Below are 23,516 nucleotides of genomic sequence, written 5' to 3' on the forward strand. Positions count from 1 at the left end.
TCGAAGAAGCCAAAAGTAGTTTATTAAAAGAGATTCTATATAGAAGTTACTTTTTTTTAGCTTCAATATGTATTCTTTGGGAATTCTCTCAGGATTAACTGACTACTACAGACATAATGAATACAACTCTTACGAAAATCCTGGTAATTCTGATCCACAAATGACGATTCAAGTTTAGAGACGAAGGATCTCTAGGCCTAAAACATTGCCAAGTTTAACACTGGTCCTTGACAATTCGATATCCCTTCAAGAATCCACGACTAAGACAGTTTTCTAATCAATGTGTAACTCTGCCTCTTGAGATGCCAATTCCAAAGGCTCTCTTTGTTCAGATTGAAAATGTTTGCCAAGAACAATCCAAGTAAGAAAGGTCGTTAGCCTTGGGAATTCTTACAATCCATCAGCCTCGTGAATTGTTATTAAATCCTTACAAATTTTTCAATCAAAAAGTGAATAATCCTCCTCCTCATCAAATTAACAATTAAAAGGAAATTCATTAGGAATCAAATTTATTCCATTTTTCTGTTTTCCATTCACACCTGACAATGTACATCTTTAATCTTTCATCCCTTCCTAACGTACATAGAACAATGGAGAGAATGTAATATAAACTCTCTTTCTCTCTCTCTCTCTCTCTCTCTCTCTCTCTCTCTCTCTCTCTCTCTCTCTCTCTCTCTTTCTCTCTCTCTCTCTCTCTCTCTCTCCCTCTCTTCCATATATGGACACTTTTACTACACATATCAAGTGCTACATTAATTCTCAAAGGTCCTGAATAATTCGCTCCAATCCTATATCTTCAAGCCTTTGATTTCCTGGTGAACCCACATAACTAGCATGGCTAATCTACATATTTCTAAACCATAAAATACTTCAGTTTTGCTCAGTTATTAATCAGAAATAAGTCTGTGTAAACCCCGCAGAGCTCTAGAGAACACTTCAAATGCAATGAGTAAATCATGAACAAGAAAGAAAATATGAAAAGAAAAAAAGAAAGAAAGAAATTTGCAAGATTGATATCAGACGAAGTAAAATTGTAAAACATGTTGAGTAAAAGTGAGACGATTTTAGATAAGAAATCTGTGTGACTTTTCTACACTAAACCTGCAACTGTTCAGATCGGTTTTAATTAAACTATTGTACAACGTCTAAATCATGAAAGATAGTTTAATAAGTGCCTGAGATTGGAGGAAAATATAGTCAGTCGCAGAATCTCATTCAAGGAAATTTGGGCTTGGGAACAAACAAGAACATTTTTCCTGATCAAGTCTACCTTCGACGTTTTACCTTCACCGGCAAATTTAGTCCAGTGAAACATACAAAAAAGCTGATGAATGTAGATGAGGAGAGAAAGTGACGGTAAGACATGTCCTGTCAAACTGCAGGCTGGCACTAGACAGACATACATAGCGTCACAATCAAGTCCACGGTGTCATAAGCGCAGCACTCAAGGAGATCGAGGGATATGATAGAAGAGAATACCTAAAAGTGGAAAAGCGCGGAAACATATACTTCCAGAAAGAAGGAAAAGGGCATAAGGCCAGGTCTACAAATATACGAGACAAAAGATGGGAGGGATACTGGGAGCTGGCCACGGATTTGGAAAGACTGCTAATATTTCCACTCATAGAAACAACAAAAAGACCGGACTTAATCCTACGGAACACAAAGGAAAATTGGAATTTTACTGTAGCTGACAGTGGGAAGAGAACATCGCTAATGCAGAGCAACGGAAGGAGAAGAGGTATGAGAGATTAATCGAAGAGTGCGGAGAACAGGGATGGACTGTCGAGTATTACTGCCTGGCAGTGGGGGCTAGGGGCTTCATTGAAAGGAAAATGGCGACGTTATTTAAAAGAGGGTTTGCATTTTCGAGCTCAGAGCTGAGAAATGTAATAAGGAGAAAACAGGAGGCAGTCGAAAAAGCCAGCCTCTATATATGGCTGAAACGAGAAGAGCAAAAACGGCTTGGAAGACATAGCATGCCGACTAGGAAATAGCGTTGCTAGGTGAGACTGGCTGACACTTAAGCAGCATCACTGATTGACAGGTGGGCCGAGGTAGCGATCTCGTTCATAACGCGCCCTCCTCCTGGTTCGAAGGCTTGTACCACCAAACAGCCGGTCGGTTTTGGCTGCTGGAGCTGAAACTGACACGACACTGTTAGAAGGCAGGTTTAGAGATGGCGCGGACTAAAACTACGCACCCTTCCCTTCCATTGGTCAGTTGAAGCTTAGACAGTGTCACGTGACAGCTGGTGCTGGCGGCAGGAGCCTACCAGCGAGTATTTGAAGGGAAATTTGGCAGGATGGTCATTCGCTCACTGACATTCGTTGACGCTGCATCGAAGAAACCAAAGAACAAAAGAAAAAGGAGAAAGAAGAAGAAACGCACTCAACACCAGAACTGAAGACAACTCCGAAAGGTGCGGCCCCGCCACGTCGAAAACGGTAGAGGAGTAGGGGCCGAAACCGGACCTGGTTCCTCCTGATGATGTCTTTAGCCACTGGATCCTATAAAGGAGCTGTTGAGGTAGCGAACCACGAAACGTGGTTGGAATTCCTCCTTGTTGTAATGTGGGTTCCTCCCACCGGTGAATGTATGACTGCCGTTGTACTGCAGTTGCTCTTTTACGCTTGTAGCCACAATAGCTACTGGTCATAGGATACCATCGTATCTCTTCTTACCGGAATAGTAATACATTAACTGTCTTACTATTGCTGATAGCTCCACAAGACACCGAATAGAACTGTCGGCTCTCAACTCTTCGGTTCTCGACCCGCTCTTAATAATCGACTACTGGTCTATCTATAATTGCTGTATCCTACCACTTTTTACTGGGAGGGGTATACAATTTCGCTATACAACAGTTTATCACTCATGTGCAGAATATAACACTGGAGAATTCTGACATTCGATGTTTAGTACATTCTTCAGGTGGTATAATTCAAGATGTAACAACAGTGAAATGTGTAGAATGATGTATAATTATAATGTATATAATGTAGAATGATGTATAAACACTTTACTATCGAAAGCTAAATGACTCTAAAAGGATCTGCACGAAACTATTGCAAAAATAAGTTTTATACTGATAATTCTTCTACAGTTCTAACGCTTCTCATATTTTGATTCTGTTTGTCACAGTTCAACTGAGAATCTATTTACCAATGACCTCGCACAAGATTCTTACCTAAAATCATCTCGCTTTTACTCCACATTTTTCACAATTTTATCTCGTTTGATATCAATCTTGTCAAGTTCTTTTATTTTGTTTTCGTTTTTTTTTTTTTCGTGGTTTATTCAATATATTTGAAATGTCCTCGGTAATTCTCCGTCATATTTGAGCTTGCATTCTCTTATAATTCTGAGGAAAATATCATTTCGAAATCGATAAAAAGGCTTACATAATTCACCCTTTCCATCATTGTTCAATTTTTCGCGCTAGATTATCAATTACAGATCTTTGCTAGAGTCCAGTAAGCTTTCTATATATTACTGTTAAATATTTCAGTAGCAGCATCAATTCTTATAACTGCGTTACTTCTATTTGTTATGTTCCAATAAACGAAACTCGTACCAACATATATAATTCTCTTCTAAATTGAAAATCCATGCTTCTGTACATTTTACAGCATAATGCATTTATTGGTGCAGTAAAGAGAAATGAAGTACCCAATTGCCATGGTGAAACTTACGCATTCATTCTATACTATAGAGATAAGTGTACATACAATGATGAATTGATACAAACTCACACAGTTAAGCGTGTAGATAACCACTGACATGCGCACGCATTTATACACAGCTGCTTGTATATATTCATAAGATACGGAAGTATTTTATAAATATATTCATGAGATGGAGTTTGTCTGTATATGCATAAAATTTATATACATATCTGTTTAGTGTTATATACTTACATGTATATATTTACATGTACACATACACGCATACATACGTAGTGCATACATACACACATACATACATATTCTCTGGACCTCGGAACTCTCTGCGTTCAATAAAGCAATAGCCCACAAATGTGATTGCAGTACCAGTACTCGTACCGATATTCGGGACACTTGACTGGACGATCGATGAAATCCGAGCCCTTGATGTGAAGACCCGGAAAATACTAACGAGCACGAACAACTTTCACATCAATAGCGATGTAGACCGCCTATACCTAAAACGAAATAAAGGAGGGAGGGGCCTAACATCAATTCAGACTGCCTTCGAATGCCATGTCATATCTCTTCGACATCATCTCATAACCACCAAGTGTCAAAGTGCACCCCTTGATGAAGTCTGCAGACATGAGGTAAATACCATCATGAGATTGGGAAGGCAACTACTTGACAAGCATTCCTTATTCGACAACCCTGAACTCTTACCCAAAGAAATTGCAAAACTCTACCAAGACCATGCATGGATACGTTAACAGAAAGCTCCAGGGTGATAACAACATTGACAACCAGAGCAATCTATCGTGGACAAACAATCGGGTCACCAACTCTCACTTTGAAGGGTATGCCTTTGCTATTCAAGAACAAGAAATAGCAACTAAATTCCTAATAAACAAACGGGACAGAGAGGCGGGCAAAGCGCCACAATGTAATTATCGATGCAGACTCTGTGGAATCAGTATCGAAGATATCACCCACATCATCAGCAGCTGTCCAAAAATGTCATCACGGTATTACCTACCTATGAGACATGATGTTGTGGCCAAGACACTGTACAATGAAATCCGCCGACAGGATAACCTCGGGGCTAAGGAGATGAAAACCCATAATTAGGTAGAGGTCATTACCACTCACAATATGAAAGAGTATTGGTGGAATGTCCCAATAAAAACCTCAATAAAATGCAGACATAATAGACCGGATATAGTAACCTGGGACAGAGAAGAGAAACTGTGTACAGTAGTAGAAATCTGCTGTCCTGTGGATGTCAACATCCCACTAAAGATTAGAGAAAAAGAGAACAACTACGCCGAGCTACTGAGAAATTTGCAGATACTCCACCCAGACTACAAGTTCAGATTCATACCCGTGATTGTTGGGACATTGGGATATGCAACGAACTGCCTCAACAAAAACCTGGAAAAATTAGGGTTCTCAAAACCTGAAAGAAAAAAGGCTGATTAGAAGACTACAGATTCAAGCCATCAATGGAACTATAAAGATATGTAAAACTTTCCAAAAATTTAGCACATAAATACATATGCATGCATCTAGACATGAAAATATATACATAAAAACGCATCCATAAAACAAACATACAAATCTGCGCATAAATACATATGCATACGCCTAGACATGAAAATATATACATAAAAACGCATTCACAAAACAAACATCCAAATTTGCGCATACACTAACACCAAATACTGCACACACACACATATGCACAAATACCTAGATGATGTCGATAAAAGTTCTAATGAAGGAGCCTTGAATCTATGTTAGAGTCCGGCTCTTTCTCTATGGACAAGAAATACAGAAATGAAACTGATTGATAACATACATACATACATACATACACACACACATATATGCACCAGTGAAAACCTCAATAAGATGTAAGCTCAACAGACCTGGTGCAATGATTTGGGATAGAGAAGAGAAACTGTGCATGGTTGTGAAAATTAGGTGCCCAGCGGATGTTAACATAAAGCCGAAGATCAGTGAAAACGAAAATACCTACGTACGCTGAACCTTTAAGAAATCTGCACTTACTCTATCCAGATTAGAAGTTCAGGTTTATACCTGTAGTTATTGGAGCACTGGGATATGTGACACTTGAGAAATTAGGCTTCTCAAAACCAGAAAGGTGAAACCTTATTCGAAAATATTCCATGGTTGTGGTGGTGGTGAGCGAATAGTCAAATGTGTCATTTTTGGTTGAACTAATTTTTTTATATCATCTCTCACTTAACGCAGCGCATAAGTGTAATTCCTGGAAAGATTCAGACTTACGTGGCAGATACGTACAATTTAACTGAAGGTTATATCATATTTGCAGTGATATATTTTTGTTTATGAAAATAGAAAAATAAAGTGAATATTTATTTTATGAGTGCTGCGTATTAAGTCTATAAAATTGTGCATAAAGTATATAAAGTGAATATATAAAGTGCATTGAGTAATCATCGTATTCAGTTATCAATGAGTAGTCCATTATTCCATACAGACATAACACAGGCTACACTTTCAGGACTTTTGGATAAAGTTTTCAGACATTATACCATTAATTTCGTGAAATATTCACGGGTCTCGCTAGTATTACATCATCGTATCGTATTGAATTATATATTTTGTATGTATCCCTATATATATATATATATATATATGCCAACACACGCTTGAGCACATTACATGAAAGCATCCATACACACACATATATACATACGTTCATACATACATGCATGCATACATACGTATGTACATACATACATACATACATACATACATACATACATACATACGTCAATGATATATATCCTGTCCCGCACTGTCGTATGAAAACGCTGATGTTCAGTAAATATGGACGTCAGTAATAGTAAGAACGAACAAGAGGAAGTCGTTCGTCAGGATTCTCTCATCAGCGCAGCCAGTACTATAGTGTCACGTGACCCATTATTTGACGTCAAAACATCAAATTCTCCATTGTGCCATAGGCAGAGATAAATGTCGGAGATAATTTAGTTATCTTCCGGCTATTTATCTCTCGTTGCTCTTCTCTTGTTTCTTTCTTTGCAGTATCGATCTCAGAGAGAAATCAAAACAATGTTATATTTGAAATTTTTAAATATTCGCTTTTAATGTGTTTACAGCGTTTCATTTTCTTTCATAAAAGTTAAATCAATATTAGCTTTACCTATTTTTATTGATTTTTGCAAGTAATTAGAACAATAGCTTATGAAAGTATTAATGAAAGCTATTGTTTATGCTTTTTCTTTTGATTGTTATTGTTGTTGTTGCTATGTTCTTCTGCGTGACGTTCTTTGTTATCGTTTCTTTGTTCTGAAACCATCCGTCGGCTGCAGGCAATCTGGTTTTCTCCGGTTATTTACTTCTAATGAACTCATCATAAAAACAATATAGTGCGACTTACTGATTCAAACCGGTTACAACTGGTGATAAAGCATTGTGTTTTTTTTGTTTGTTTTTTTGTCTTTCTTCTAAATTTAACAAAATATTACAGTTTCGAAATATTTACTTCATGTCTCTGAACATTAAAGTTTTCACAGAGCTTCAGCATTTGGTTCATTTTATTTCAGTTTTAAATATTATGTCTTTGTTAATATTTCTAGACAAGACAAAGTTTGAGAAATGCGTTTCGCTCGTTTACGTTCCACATTTAATTATCTAATAAACAGCACCTATTCTTCAGTACCAGTTATACAGTGCGTTCATCGACCTAGCCGTGCATATCCTCCGCCACACTTTTGAGGTTTTGTGCTTATGTGTTCAAAGCATATATCTAGTAGTGGGCGAGGGTCTGTCGGTTGTTAATTTAAGCATCAAGGCTCTTCAAGCTTCATTATGTGAATCAAATATATTTGAAATGTTGCTTTACAGTCTAGTGTGTAACTTTTCAGTCTCTCTCTCTCTCTCTCTCTTGCTCTCTCTCTCTCTCTCTCTCTCTCACTCTCTCTCTCTCTCTCTCTCTCTATCTCTCTCTCTCTCTCTCTCTCTCTTTCTCTCCACACACACACACACATATAAATATAGTTTGAATTTACAGAAAACAAAAGACGAAGACAGGTGTATAAATAACAAACAGGTGTATTAGTTTAACGCTCGGGAAGGTGAGAAAGTCTTTTACGTTTCGAGCCTACGCTCTTCAACGGAAAGGAATAAGAGAAAATAAACAAAGAATTACAAAAGCTTTAGTGGCTAGCGGTCGACCATGGCATTACCAAATATGTCCATACGCTACACTCCCTAAATTCCTTCGTATAAAGCTAAGTGCCTCTTACTACTACATGTAGTAGTAAGAGGTACTTAATACTTACTACTACTACTCTTATGTGGTCGACAAAAATGTTAAAAATATTAGTTAAATCTTTCTCAAAACACACAAATAAATGATACGTATATTAAAGCGCGCGTGAGATCCCTGTATATTCGTAGATGACAAAGTGGTGACGGTTGAAACACCATTCACCTACACTGGTATGGGGTTCAACAATAACAAAATATACCTACATTTCACTGAAACACAATTAAAACACACACTCATGTGCATAAGGATACTCTCTCGAACTAGACTGAGTATTTTTTTTCTTTGCTGACGCTAACAAGTAAACGTCTACTCTATGTGTGTGAGTATGTCTGGATGTACGTTTCAGTGTCTCGTGAGAGGTTTATGTGAATCTGTATTAATATGTGTAATTGTTTCGAATTTGGGCAGAAGGCTAACAATTTTTAGGGAATGGGGCTCAACAGATGCCACCGAGCTTACTACTGGATCGGTATTTTAAACCCGGAGAAAGGAAAGGCAAACTTGACTTCAGTACGATTTAAATACAGAAGATAGAGAACGGCAACAAACATCACGAAATATTTTTCTCATGGAACAGGAACATAGCAAATTAGCATGATTCCAGCCATTACATATAGGAACACACACATACACTTATATGTATTATATTACATTATATGTATATATATATATATATATATATATATATATATATATATATATATATATCGAGAGAGAGAGTACAGATGAAATTTAAAATTGCGTCTAATGACATAATGTGATAGGCATACATAGTTGGTGCTTAGATTGGTTTACTGGTAAACCTCAGAACTCAAATGTGACTCAAACAAAAGTCGTGTTGTAGCCCCTAGCGATGAATGGCTATAAGTTGTTCTTCATTGAGCGGGTAAATATATATTAGAAAGAAACAACGAACAGATAAGACGTATGGTATCATTTTAGAGAATGGAATTTATATGTAATTGCAGAGTTATTACAGTAAAAAGGGATTAAGAATTTGTGTATAAAGTGTCTTACAGCTGTTTCTATTATAGCTGTGAATATAGTTCAGAGGTCAGTGATCAAAATATTTTCATATAAAAGCCAACTGTACCGTCAACTAGGGCACAATCATCTGCAAACAGTCTTTTCTTGTCTGAGATGCAACTTTAGCCCTTGCCTTGAAACTGGTTGAACATACCTCCCGTTGTGCTTTTTTTTAAAAGACACACCCTCTTCTACATAAGAATAAGCAGAATCCAGCATTACTGTAAAAAATAGATCAAATAATACTGGTACCAAGATAAAATCTTGTTTTGTACCATTTTTAACATGAGAAGGCTGAAACTGACTGCCATTTGAAAAATTGGATGACTTCATAACTTTATATTGGGTATGATGACATTTAGCATTCGCTTGGAAACCATCCTCTCCTGGAGCTTTTGCATTTACCAGTTGTTTTATAACCATTTTCACTTCAACAAACATGGATCCAATGCAAAATCCAAAGTAGATAACAACAAGGATATTCTCGCTCAAAAACTTGATGAAAAGTTTCATAATGTTAGAATCATGAAAAATATAGAATTATCATGTGGTCGACTTAGAGATACTATTTATGTGTCATCCAAACAAGGTCTTGGGTTTTTCTGCTGGAAAAAAAAAAATCAAGATTGATTTAAGAAAAGTGACGAGGTTATAAATGAGCAGCTTCAAGAAATGTACGGATTTCACAAAGAATAGATTGCAGATAGGAACACTGCTGAAAAGAAAACATGCTTTACAAGTCTAACAAAAACTCTGTTCAAACTAAACTCTGAAAAATGAACCAACAGTAGTGAGAAGAAAAGGCTAAAGTTCTGCAAGAATCAACTGATAAACATGACATGAAAAGTTTTTTGTCATAATTCGAAATGGGCATTTGGTCCATGTAAAGGCGGGTGCACTCTTGTTCTTTCTACTGAAAGGAATCACCTCACAGATTGTAATAAGATATTGAAACGTTGGGCAGAAGATTCTAAAGATGCACTCATAAAGATACAAATATAGACATGAATTCAACCAATAATATCCACCGAAATCTGAAAAAAAAATTTCTGCAGAGTAAGTGAACAGGAGATGGACAAAGGAGGGATAAGTTACATTAGGTTTAAGACAAAGGAATGGTACTAGGAAAGGGAAGAGAAAAGAAAAGAAATAAAGAACAATATATATATATATATATATATATATACAAGCCAAAAAACGTCTAGTGGACCAAGGATTGATATACTTAGTAACCTAAGACTGGATTCGTATAGGCATACACTCACACACAGTCACATCCACACATACCCGTATATACACCGTCACACAGACGTCGGCAATCCCGACCACTTGGCCTATTTCGGCCGTTGTTCCTACAGTTTATGGTCGGAAGATAACTACATTAAAAGTCGATATATCGATATTTCACATTAAGTCACAATAATATATGATTATAACATTTCTTTATGCGAAGCACTTTATATTTCTCTCTTTCTCTTTACTTCCATAAACTTTTTAACCATGTAATTCCTCTCTTCATATCTTTAACATTTCTCTCTTTCTCTTCACCTCTCACTTCTACTAACCACTTGAGTGACAGCATAATGCACCAACTGGCTATCTGCTCTCTCACTCACTATCACGTTCTCTCTTTTTCTCTCTCACTTCACCTCCTCCTTGTCTCTAACAAATCAAAGCGTAAAGTATGAGCGAACATGTAAAAGAATAATATTTAGTTCAATAAAACAAAATATTTTCGCTATAAACACACCACCACCACCACCACCACCACCACCACCACCACCACCACCACTACCATCATCATCATCATCAGCAGCAGCAGCATCACTATAGTTTTCGGTTAGAAAGCTCATTTCATTTCATTTCATTTCATTTCATTTCAGTGAAGCTGTTTCTTTATATCTACTTTATCTTGCTGTCGATGTGTCTCTACTCTAACGATACTAACGCTATCTTCCCCCTCTTCTCTCTCACACACTAAAGATACCTCTTTCCCTTTACCTTTCCATCCCCACTCTACAGCACGTCATTAACACTTCTCTTTCCCTCCTTTGTCTCACCGTCTTTATCTCTCGCTCTTCGCCTCGTAATGCATTTGGCCTTATTATACATCTTTCTCTACCTCTTTCTTCTTTACTCACAGTCTTCTCCCCGTCTCTCTCTCTTTCTCTCTCTTTTCTCTCTCTCTCTCTCTCTCCTCTCTCTCTCTCTCTCTCTCTCTCTCTCTCTCTCTCTTAGTTTTACTCCATCTTCCGCTCGCTCCACATCCACTTCTCTAACTAAAGTATAACGGGTGACCGAACAAGCAGATTATAATATAGATTACAGTGAGGCGGCGGCGAGCGAATTGGCCGAATTGGCCGAATTGGCCGAATTGGCCGAATCGTTAGAACGTTGGCCAACATATTTAACAGCATTTCGTCTGTCTTACGTTCTGAGTTCAGATTCTGCTGAAGTCGACTTTGCCTTTCTTCCTTTCGGCGTCTTTAAAATCAGTACCATCTGAGTACTTCCCCGAAATTGCTGGCCTTGAGCCAAAATTTGAACCTCATAATTAATTATTAGAATGATAATTAGTTGTGAGTGACAATATCTGTTACAAAAGTAATTAGCTGTGACAGCGTAGTTATTACACTGATGATAATTGTTGTTGGGATGACTTTATGTCACAGCGATAATGAGAGGTGTTGTAGTAATTAGTTACTCCAACAACAATATCTGTTACTGTGACAATTATGTAATTACAGTAACAGTAATTTTCACAGAAATAATTAGTTAATACATTGATAATTAATTAGCAGTTGAGTCACAATGGCCATTAGTGTAATACAAGAATCAAGTGACGTCATGAAACGTTGATTGCACAATAAATGAGACAATAAGGGTTACATTATTAATTAAATACGACAATCATAGAGTTTATCATTATGCTAAGTGCTGAGTAAATTAGTTACAAAACTAAATTCTGATAATTTCTTAATGCTTTCCCTCCTCGTCGAGACATTAACTTTCTACAGAAATTCTATTTCAGATTAACTCTTAATATTACTTTTGATCAACATGCTATATGAATTCATTTAATTTTCTAGATTTCTGACAACAAAGAATCGATCACTGCACAGTTCGATGAGCAAGGAGATATGTTATGAAGAATTTCTCGCTTGCAGTATAGTTTAGGGAAACAAGTTTATGTTGGGTGCAATTCGCGTAAACATTCTTTATTAGAAGGGTTTGTGTGATTCTATCGATTTTCTCATAAAGCTTTTGAGAAGCAGTACTATATATTGATTTACAATACATAAATTAATAGCCAATACCATATTGCTTTTCAATATTACTGTCGATATTGTGTTTCTGCCCTCCACATATTTATAATCTGTTTTCGTTTTCACGGAATGCTGTGTGTTTCCATCCTGAATAAAATGTATTTATTCCTCGACTTAATGTACCAACATTGGTTCGGCAAAGCAATCTACGACAGGGCAAATATTATTCACTCGGCTGCATATGGAAGACAGAATCACTCTCTCAGTGAGTGATTCATGGTAGAAATTCTTCAAAACATGGCACAATCCTGCGTTCCCACCAAAAGGAGTGAGGAAAATTCTATTCCTGGAAATGCATACATCCCGGTGTTATTGATATTCCGATCAGGCTCTGAACACAGCTCTTATATTTAGCACAACTTTATCAATATTACTGACTTTTACTGCTATTTCTAAGACACGGTCTAACATACATGCAATTACATGGTTTCTCGACCGGTTAGAGATAGCAGTTAAATATCACAACAGCAACAGATCTTTAGCAATTGACAGGCAACTTGGTTTCTCCAGCGACGCAAAACTTTGACAGATAGTCTTTCGCTTTACTACAAATAACAGCCAAATATCTTTTGAATAGCACTGCACTATCCTTCAATAAATGAATAATGAAAAGATGAGCGGGGCTGGTTAATGCTGGAATGCTTACCTGCATTCATACAAGTGTTCGACTAGAGTTGACAGGGAGTTAAGCCATATCACTAGATAAAAGTTACTCATAGTAAAGATTAGCATTAATTGTTTGGTTGTTGTCCAACAGTTCGTAATGGATTACTCCTTTAATATCCCACCATACACTCAACATGATCTTCTTTGGATGAAGTCCTGCTCTCAATTGTTGAACTGGCCATCCTCCTCGACTGATCCAAGAACGGTAGCATTACGGTAAAGAATCCACTTCTCATCACCTGTAAAAAGCCTGTCTAAAAATGTTCCTTGAAAGTGTCCTGAATGCAATGATTGACAACAAGTAGCCCGCTGTTGTCGATTCTCTGGAGACAGCTCGTGAGAGACCCATTTTCCAGCCACTGAAACCTTTCCAATGTGTTTTAGCTGGAGGACCACGGTTGTATGGGCTACGTTTAACTGTTTTGCAAGTTCCCAAGTGGTTACGGTAGGGTTCCCTGAAATAAAAGCTTCCAACATTTCGGAATCAAATTTTTTGGACGACACTCTTTTGGCTCTTCTTTCAAAGTGAAATCAGCACTTCGGAAACCAGAAAACCACCTCCTGCAACTTCTTTCATTCACTACATCATCTCCATAAAGTGCTCTGAATAGATCCTGCTGCCGCACTTGCATTAACACCTTTACGAAACTCGTAGACTAAAACATTTTTTATGTGATCTTTAGATGGGACAAACATGGTGGTAAAATTTTCTGAGAATTATGGCCAGAAATGAGATAATCTGAAAGAAAACAGTACCAATTAGACACAGCAATATCTTAAAATTATCAGAAGAGGTTTAAAAATTGCTAAATTCGCTCTGAAACATTTTTTCTAAAAATTGGACATTACTTTTGCACCAACCTGATACTTTATTAGAATGCAGCAAAAATATCACAAAAACTGTTACTCAGAGTTTCACGCTCCTCTGGTATTCGAGTACTATTTTTTCCACCTTGTTTCGCATTTATGTGCTTACTCTGGTATATATATATATATATATATATATATATATATGCATCACACACACCAAGACCTCACATCCTTACTCTCACCTATGTCATTATACTTACTCATTTACTCTCATACACACACACACACACATACGCATTACTCACCGACTTTGCACACTTCCAGACATAAACATACTTCTGTCCCTGCATGAACTTCCCAGGGTAGAACTGTAATCGTACCTAGCGCCTAAACCTGAATTCTTTAAGTCTATGTTTGCATATTAAAATAATTTCAAAGTGCTTGTTGACGATGCATGATATTATTTCTAGTTTACTTCCAGGTAAAGCTTATATACTTTTTGAGTATGCGCTTCTGGAATTTAGAAAGAATATGTGATATTTAATTCTATATTCATTCTTTATTTGCTCAAAAATGTAATTATAGTTTGTTTTTATTGTCTTTGCTCTTTGCTGCTATGATTATATTGTTGTTTACCTAAATTACGTAATTTCAAAATAATGTGTATGCATGTATGGTCATTAGTTATATTAATAGGTTATTTACTCAAAAATGTAATTATGATCTTTCATTATCATTACTTGTATGTTCATACTGTTTTTAACAAAATTGTATAATGCCATAATAATTGGTATGTGTGTCTAGTTGTCTAGTTTAAAGGGAAGTAACTACAGATCAAACCTGTTTCCCAGGACGTCACGATATACACAGGGTGTCCCGAAATTAAGGCAACCATCGTTTCGGTCTTTAATTACTATCAATAAATGTGATGGGATATGAAAATTATACATTATTATAAAAGCTTAGTGTGTTTTCTTTTTGTCTAAGATTAAATATATTCAGATTTAGGAATTAGATAATGGCTATAGACCAAAATATAATCATAACCCTCCACAAAGGAGGTGAAAGTAATGCAGCTATAGTAAAAAAAAAAGCTTAAAATTAACCGAACAACAGTCTGGAAAACGGTCAAGAAATTTCAAGAGACTGGTTTCACCACTGATCGACCTGGATGTGACCAGAAAAGAAGTGTGCGAAACACTCAGCTTATCAAAAGTACCAGAGAAAAGATCGTTGCGTGAAAAAAAAAAAAAAAAAATTGGCTGCCACTGCAAAAAATAAGCCGAACATCGATGTATCGTGTGCTGAAGGAGGATCTCAGGACCCAACCGTAGAAGATGATCTGCCGTCATGAGAAACTGATAAAAGTTGGATGCCCTGTATGTCCCTGCAAAACTTCGTTATAGAATGAATGTCACATTTATCTCCATAATAGCATTGTTATACGGAAACGGACCTATCACCATGTAATGAAGTAAAGAAGTCTAAACGAACAAATCCAATAAGATGTATTTTACTATTCTTAAGTGTCTACTCTAAACCATTGGTACCAGAACGTTTTCGGACTAACGCTCTCTTGGCACCCATGCTACACACCTAGCCCTCATCTCCTCACCACCAAAAACTGAGGTCTCTTTCTACTGCAATTTCAAATAACTGCATTTCACAAATAAAACTTAACCTAATGAACCCATTATTTTGTTGTTCTCACAATAGGAAAAACTTAATTTACATCTCACTTGTAACTACGTTATTTTCAAATTTTTAATGCGGTGGATGTATATTTTACAATGATATCAGCTTCGCGACATTTGGCTGAAAGAAATTGTCTTAGATCTATGCGTTCAATGATTATGAGTCTGTTTCTTTGCTTAGAAAAATCTGGACAACTGCACTACCTATGTAAAATTTGAATAGCTGTAACTTGGACAGCAGCATGAAAAGGATAGTTTTACTGTGATAAGGTTTAATCTCATTTCTTTACAGTTGCAAATTAACTTTATTGAACTTTATGAATATTGTTGTCATATAAGCAACGTTTCCTGGTTCATTGCAAAGGACGGAATAAGAGTCTTGCAAGAATCCAACAACTATTTTAAAATGGAAATAGAAACTTTCCGGCAGTTTCTTTGACAGACATCGAACTCCTGTGTGCAATAACAAACGTTCATAATCTTTATCACTCTCAATACAGAGCTATAGAAACAGCGGGGAATTGTGAGAATGTGCCTTGATATAATTTATTGCTATAATAACAGTACTCATTGATTTGTTAAGACCACTACTTAAATTTATCTGCATCCAGGCGTTGTCTGTGGATTATAGAATGCACTGTAAACATGCTAGGTATAACTTTCCCAATAAACTGATGAAGCTGCGACAACAACCTACGAACAAGAGTGTCCCATCTATTGTTCAAACACGAAATACTAACTCCTCTCTTGTAGCTGTTTCTAGTTGTTTTACCAGTAATATCTCTTGGGCCAAACATTAATCATTGACGAAGCAAACATAAACAAGAAGCATACATTTATTGCTTTGGGGTATGAATCTAATTCGAAGCTGAGTTTAGCCGTTCTGGGTATTTTGCATGACATATCTTCAATGTTGTAATATTCCACATTTTAATTTTACCGATTCAAATCCTCACAGAAAAAAAAATGAGACATTCCGAGTTATGCATGACGGCTTTCCCAGATTTCTTTCTGTAAGAATAGAGATTATGTAGGTTTCAAAATGTGAAGTACTACAACGAAAACAAATAATTGCTGGCTTGTGCTCTGAAGATATAATGAAGATATGGATGGGTAGACGTTTGAAAATAAATGAATTAAGAAGTTTTAAAGAAAATCCACCCGGGGCATGTTTGTACTTAAAAACGGACTGAATAAGTTGTCTGCTTATTTTACATTACTCTTTACTCTTTTACTCTTTTACTTGTTTCAGTCATTTGACTGCGGCCATGCTGGAGCACCGCCTTTAGTCAAGTAAATCGACCCCAGGACTTATTCTATGTAAGCCTAGTACTTATTCTATCGGTCTCTTTGGCCGAACCGCTAAGTTACAGGGACATAAACACACCAGCATCAGTTGTCAAGCGATGTTGGAGGGACGAACACTGACACGCAAACACACACACACATATATATATATACATATACATATATATATATACGATGGGCTTCTTTCAGTTTCCGTCTACCAAATCCACTCACAAGGCTTTGATCGACCCGAAGCTATAGTAGAAGACACTTCCCCAAGGTGCTACGCAGTGGGACTGAACCCAGAACTATGTGGTTGGTAGGCAAGCTACTTACCACACAGCCACTCATTGTATATTTTTTTTTATTTCCATTCATTTATTTTGGGCTGTTGCTTTATATTTAATAGTTTTGATTTTTATTTGCATTAAATTATTTTTGATATGTTTTTTTCATTTGTATCTTTTGTATTTCCGTGTTGCTTTTGCCAATGAAATGCCAAAAACAGATTATTGGTCTAAATTTTAGATTGTTTTAGACTCTAAAACTAATTACCCAAAGTAATTACTAATCAGAGATATATTATCATACCATACGTCGCAGCCACAAATTTAAGTACTTTGCTCGCCACGCAATAGTATACCTTCCCACTAGAAGCACACACACATACACACAGGCACACACACACACACACACACACACACACATTTATACAATAAGCTGGCAGAAGATGGACAAACAATTATATATGGCAAAGTGTCATCTATAAAGATGCAACATACATATAAATATAATTAACAAGAAAAAATTGACCGGTGAGTAAAAGTAATCTTCACAGCTGTTTCAAAAGTTCAGTGACCGGTCGATGCAGTGCTGTGTATTATGCACACTGGTGTACATAGCAATACAACGCATAGTGATAATGCAAACTTTGATAGTAACACGAGTAGGATAAGTAAATCAAATCAAGCTAGAAACTTCACATCACCGGAAGGAAGATATGCAAACAGAAACCTAACAGTGGTATATACTGTGTATAAGAAGGCAGCTCATCGATAACAAATAGAGGAAGAGGGGAAGGGAACGCTGAAGTAAAGCAGCGATTATAAGAAGGCGTAGAGATCAGAAGAAAATCATATTAGAGATATTGAGAAAGAGAAAGATGGGGGAAGGCAGACAAAAGGCAGGAAAAGAGCGGGAAAAGAAGAAATACGATATTAAAAAAAACAAAGGGGAGCAAAAATGCGTGTGTGTGTGCGCGCGCTTATTCACACACATATATAAGTGGTGTGACTACTTTTGAATATTGAATAATGTTTTATTTACAATATGATCAAGTCAGAAATACTCCCACAATGTAAGTGTTGACATTATACCAACTCACTAGGTAGAAGACTGGCAGAAGCCAGAAAAGGCAGCGGAATGTTCATTAATTATCGCTCTGTGTATTTTTAATGAAAACTGGTTAGGATTACTTTTGGAAACGCTTCAGAATTCTTGAAGATAGCACTTTGTTAATTTGCGCTCCGATTGTTTAGTAAGCTGCAGAAACTAGAATAATCCAATATTCCTGTGAGTAGATCAAAAGTTCAATGGACATGAAGATGACATGTGCGTCAATATTCAATAATAATTTGATTTGTTGCATACAGTGTAGTCTGTTTGGAGTATTGGTGCGCTTGAACGAAGCGTTAAAATGCATGCAAAACCACTAAAAATTCAACAGAGGGAAATATATTAAAAAAAAATACTGAGCGAAGAATGGAACTGAACTTCATAGATTCCGATAAACATTGTGACATTGTGTGCGGTGTCTCGTGTGAATAGTATTATATATTATCAACGGAAGTAATAAACACATATGTTTATATGTAAAACTATATAGTGAAGAGCTATGAGAGGTGGTGAAGATATGTATTTGTTGAAAGAGCTTGCACGAGAATTATTGGACGAAGTTATGACTGGTGCCAAAGGTGGACCGACTCCGTATTGAATAATAAAACTTTCATTTAACAATGTGCTTCCATTATTTACTTCAACCCGTGTATATGCATATATATATATATATATATATATATATATATATATATATATATATATATATATATAAATATATATATATATATATATATACATACATATATATGCGCCTACACGAGCACACACGCATACACCCCCCACACATATTTATATACAAACACACACACATATATATATATATATATATGCATATATATATGTATATATGTATGTACGCTTATGTATATTGTTTAATACTTTTCATGTGATGAAAACGACCAGACAGTATCTTATTACACATCAGGTGCCTTCATGCAATTTTCAGGCTCTGTCCACATGGCATATAAAAGTTAAACAGGGTGATAGAATAACAGAAAATGCATTTTTAAAAAGGCGAGAAGAAAGTAAATGTAAAAGATAGAAGAGTGAAAACACTGGGAAACGAAAAGAAAAAGAAACAAGGGAGGTGGAATTTGAGTTATATCCCCTTTGACCGTAAAGTGATTGAATACGTAGGGGCCCAAAGTTTGCTCAATCAGACAATAGTGGTATTTTCCAATTCCCCAACAGTAGAATATCAAGTCATTTTGCTTTTGCTTTTTCCATTTGGTTTCCAGTGTTTTACCCTTCCATCTTTTACCATCTACCTTCTCGGCTTTTCTCGTATTTTCTCTTATTCTATCGTCCTGAAAATTGCACCTGATGTGTTATAAAATGTTGTTTGTTATCAAATATTCACTGAATCATTTTCATCACTTGAAACTAGTTGTAGCTCCTAAAAATATACAGTTTATCATACAATATTTAACTCTCACCAGATGCAGTATATGTTGTGTTGATTTTAACTTCACGGAACAGTATACCATATGTGTGTGTGAGTATGTCCGTGTGTTTGTGTGTGTAGGAAAAGTTTAAAATGGAGACAAATGCCCAAAATATTATAAAATCATTTATATCTTCATATCATCGACATATGTTTCGATGGATGCATTCGATGGATGCATCAATCAGGGGGGATATAAACAACAGTCCTCGTCAATTAGACATTTTAACAGCTGTAAGAAACTCCAATACATGCAACGTATATGTGTGTGCGTGCGTGCGTGTGTGTGTATGTGTGTGTGTGTCTGTGTGTCTGTGTGTGTGTGTGCGTGTGTGTGCGTGCGTGCGTGTGTGTGTATGTGTGTGTGTGTGTGTGTGTGTGTGTGTGTGTGTGTGTGTACCTATATATCCGCTACATCAGAAATCTGAAATGACTCCGTAACTACCGTCTCGGCTATAGCCTTAGAGCCCTTGTAATCCGTCACAGCACTTACCTAGCGTACCTAATCGTTTAGATCACCTGCGAACTAAACACCCATTCTTTATATATATATATATATATATATATATATATATATATATATATATATATATATATATCTTTATATATATATATGTACATATATATGTGTACACACACACACAAACACACATATACATACAGATACACACGCATAAACATATATACACATACACATGTACACACACATATACACATGTACACATGCACACACGCACATAAATATACATGCATATACATGCAGGAACACCTACAAACATACATGCATATACATATATAGAAAGCGAAGTTGTGAAGGCAACGTTAGTAATTTGAAAATGCTGTTGAGAGAACAGACGCCATAGGACGAGGGAAGAAGTAAAGGTATGAAGGAAGAGAGAAGGAAAGAGAGAAGGAAAGTTAAAGGAGAAAGGGAGGTAGAAGCGCTCGCCCAGGATGAAATTAATGTTGTTCTGTTCTTGCGGCTAGAAAATCCATTGTAGCAAATAGATCGACCCAACTAGTAGGGGAGCATGGTTGCTCCCCTAATATGCTCCCCTAGTTTATCGCTTAATGTAAACGACACTGCAAGCTTCATTTGATTAAGGTATCTTTGGACCGACGAGTAGCCGGCTGGTTATCCATTTTTGGGTAATTACAACTTCCGAGGTATTCCTAGCTGGGAAACACATGTAGCCTTCATTTTATCGACTCCTTTCCTTAAATTTGAAATTTAGATATGGCATATGTGTGCGCGCGCGCTTCTGTGTGTGTTTTTGTGCGTGTATGTGTTTGTATTTGTGTGTGTACGTGTGTGTGCTTGTGTGTGTGTGTGTGTGTGTGTGTGTGTGTGTGTTTGGGAAGCTAAGATTTTAACCAGTCGGTCATAGGTCATACCACAAAGGTAGATAGATAGATAGATAGATAGATTGGTTGATTGATTGATTGATTGATTGACTGATTGATTGATTCTTTGGTCTAGGTATAAATATGCTTTTGTGTGTGTGTTTGTGTATATAAATAAACTTGAATGTTTACCATATTATTGTGCGTCTCATGACAATTACCCCCAAGGACAATTGTCCACCTTTGGACAATTTTAAGAAGTTTTAAATCATCATCTGTTGTCCTCAGGGGTGATTGTCCTTGTGGGGTCATTGTCTGTGGTGGGGGTAGAGGTAAATGTCCTAGAATCATTATTGTGATGTTTTCTCCTCGCAGACATCATTTGAATAGCAGGAATCTATCAATCATATGATGTCTTGTTTCTTCCTTTATACCCGAGGATATTTAATAAGTTAGAATGGGGAAAAGGTGAATAATTCATCTTTGAATTCGTGCCTGACATTATCTTCCAAGACAGTTTTATCTTCACTAATAAACATCATCAAGATTTCAATCAGATTTACTTCACAGGTGAAAATACTTGCAAAAGTTAAATCCATTGGAACTGATTCTCTCAATGTTGGTGAGGAATTAATTAGCATTATTATTCAATTACTAATCTTGTTAAGAATAATTGTAATATATTGTTATTATATAATTTGCTATTTCTCTAAGGTAAGGCGTGTTTAGCAGGAGTTCACCGCTGTCATCGCCATCACATCTCCAAGAGGAGATTATTTTGAGACAGAATCGGTGGTTCTCCTCTTCTGTGTATCTCGTGAATTGCAAGAAATGATATTGATTTCTATTCTAACATTACAATAACTCACTGGAATTTCGTGTATGTTTGGTTTGTGTTGGATTTATGTGCTGTTATTGTTGCTGTTGGTGGTTGCCGTCGTTATCGTAGTGGTGCATGATCATATCGTATGCACTAAGTACATTTCATTTTGTTGCTTTCCTTATTTAAGTATTAAATGTCGAATCTAGATATTTTTATACTCCCTAGGTGTCACTCTTGTACTCTTTATTATTAAGCAAGTTCCTTATTTCTAACCAATAATTCAAAGATATCAGCACTCTCGCTATTGTCGTAATCATGGCTGCTGCCGTTTTTTAAACCAAGGTTAGCCCAGATCCAGTTGTCATTAAAGTCATTCCAGCCGTGCCCATTCTATCCTTTCGTATATTCAGTGAACCCTAAGCTACATTATACAACATTTCTCTTCCTAACACGGTAGCTTGTGCTTTGAGGTGGATTGTGCTGCTGTCTCTAACGGACCAAGTAACAGCATAGAGACCTATAGATATTATGTTGCAGTTTCTTTGTGATCAACAGACATGCGAGAAACGCAATGTCGAGCCGGCATCAGCCTTACGTAAGACACTAACATTTGTGTGTCGTGATACATTTTCACGATCAGAAACTACTTCACCTCTTCATCAAAACAGTTATGTTATTAAATTTATTGTATATGATGAACATTCCCCAAAAATAGCAAAAACATTTTTCTCCTCTTCTAAACAAAGCAAAAAACATCCGATTCATATAAATGAACAAGGAAACGTTTTGTTTTTATCATTTTGATGTTGATTTTGTTTTTACGAACCTCGATAAACGAACAAAAGCGTTAATAAAGAATTATCCAAAATTTTGACTGTGTCCCTGTGTTCTAATTTAAGTAAATTCTGTCTTTGTGCACCTGGGGATTGCTCTGTACTTTAGATTGATGTAATGATTACATTGTTCAATTAAATGGAGTTGCATGAAACGATCGCACTACATTATCTCTGGATATCCTTGTTGCTTATTTTGACTTTAATCGCCTTACTTTGAAATTGTATGGATAATGCCGTACTAAATTCTGGTGCTGCAACTTAAGTACCATATTCACCTGAATCTATCTATCTATCTATCTATCTATCTATCTATCTATCTATCTATCTATCTATCTATCTATCTATCTATCCATCTATATATCTATTTATATATATATATATATATATATATATATATATGTGTGTGTGTGTGTGTGTGTGTGTGTATATATATATATATGTGTGTGTGTGTGTGTGTATGTATATATACATATGTAATATATATAATATATATGTATATATACATATATACATACCTATATATATACATATATAGCTAGCTAGATAGATAGATAGATAGATAGATAGATGTATATAAATTTATTCACTACGAAAGTATTGAGTAACCCATCAGATTAATGTAAAATTGCTTTTATTATAACTGATCATAAAGACTATCATTAACAATATGCACAATATGTGTGTGTATATATATATATATATATATATATATATATATATATATATATATATATACATATATACTCTTTTATTTTATACTTTTACTTGTTCAGTTATTTCTCTGCCTATTGACAATTTACGCGCCTCCCCGTTGTGGAATCGAATTCCGGTCTCCCGCGTGCACACGGGGAT

This window comes from Octopus bimaculoides, chromosome 3, assembly GCF_046866305.1.
Source record: "Octopus bimaculoides isolate indiv1 chromosome 3, ASM4686630v1, whole genome shotgun sequence".
Lineage (NCBI taxonomy): Eukaryota > Metazoa > Mollusca > Cephalopoda > Octopoda > Octopodidae > Octopus > Octopus bimaculoides.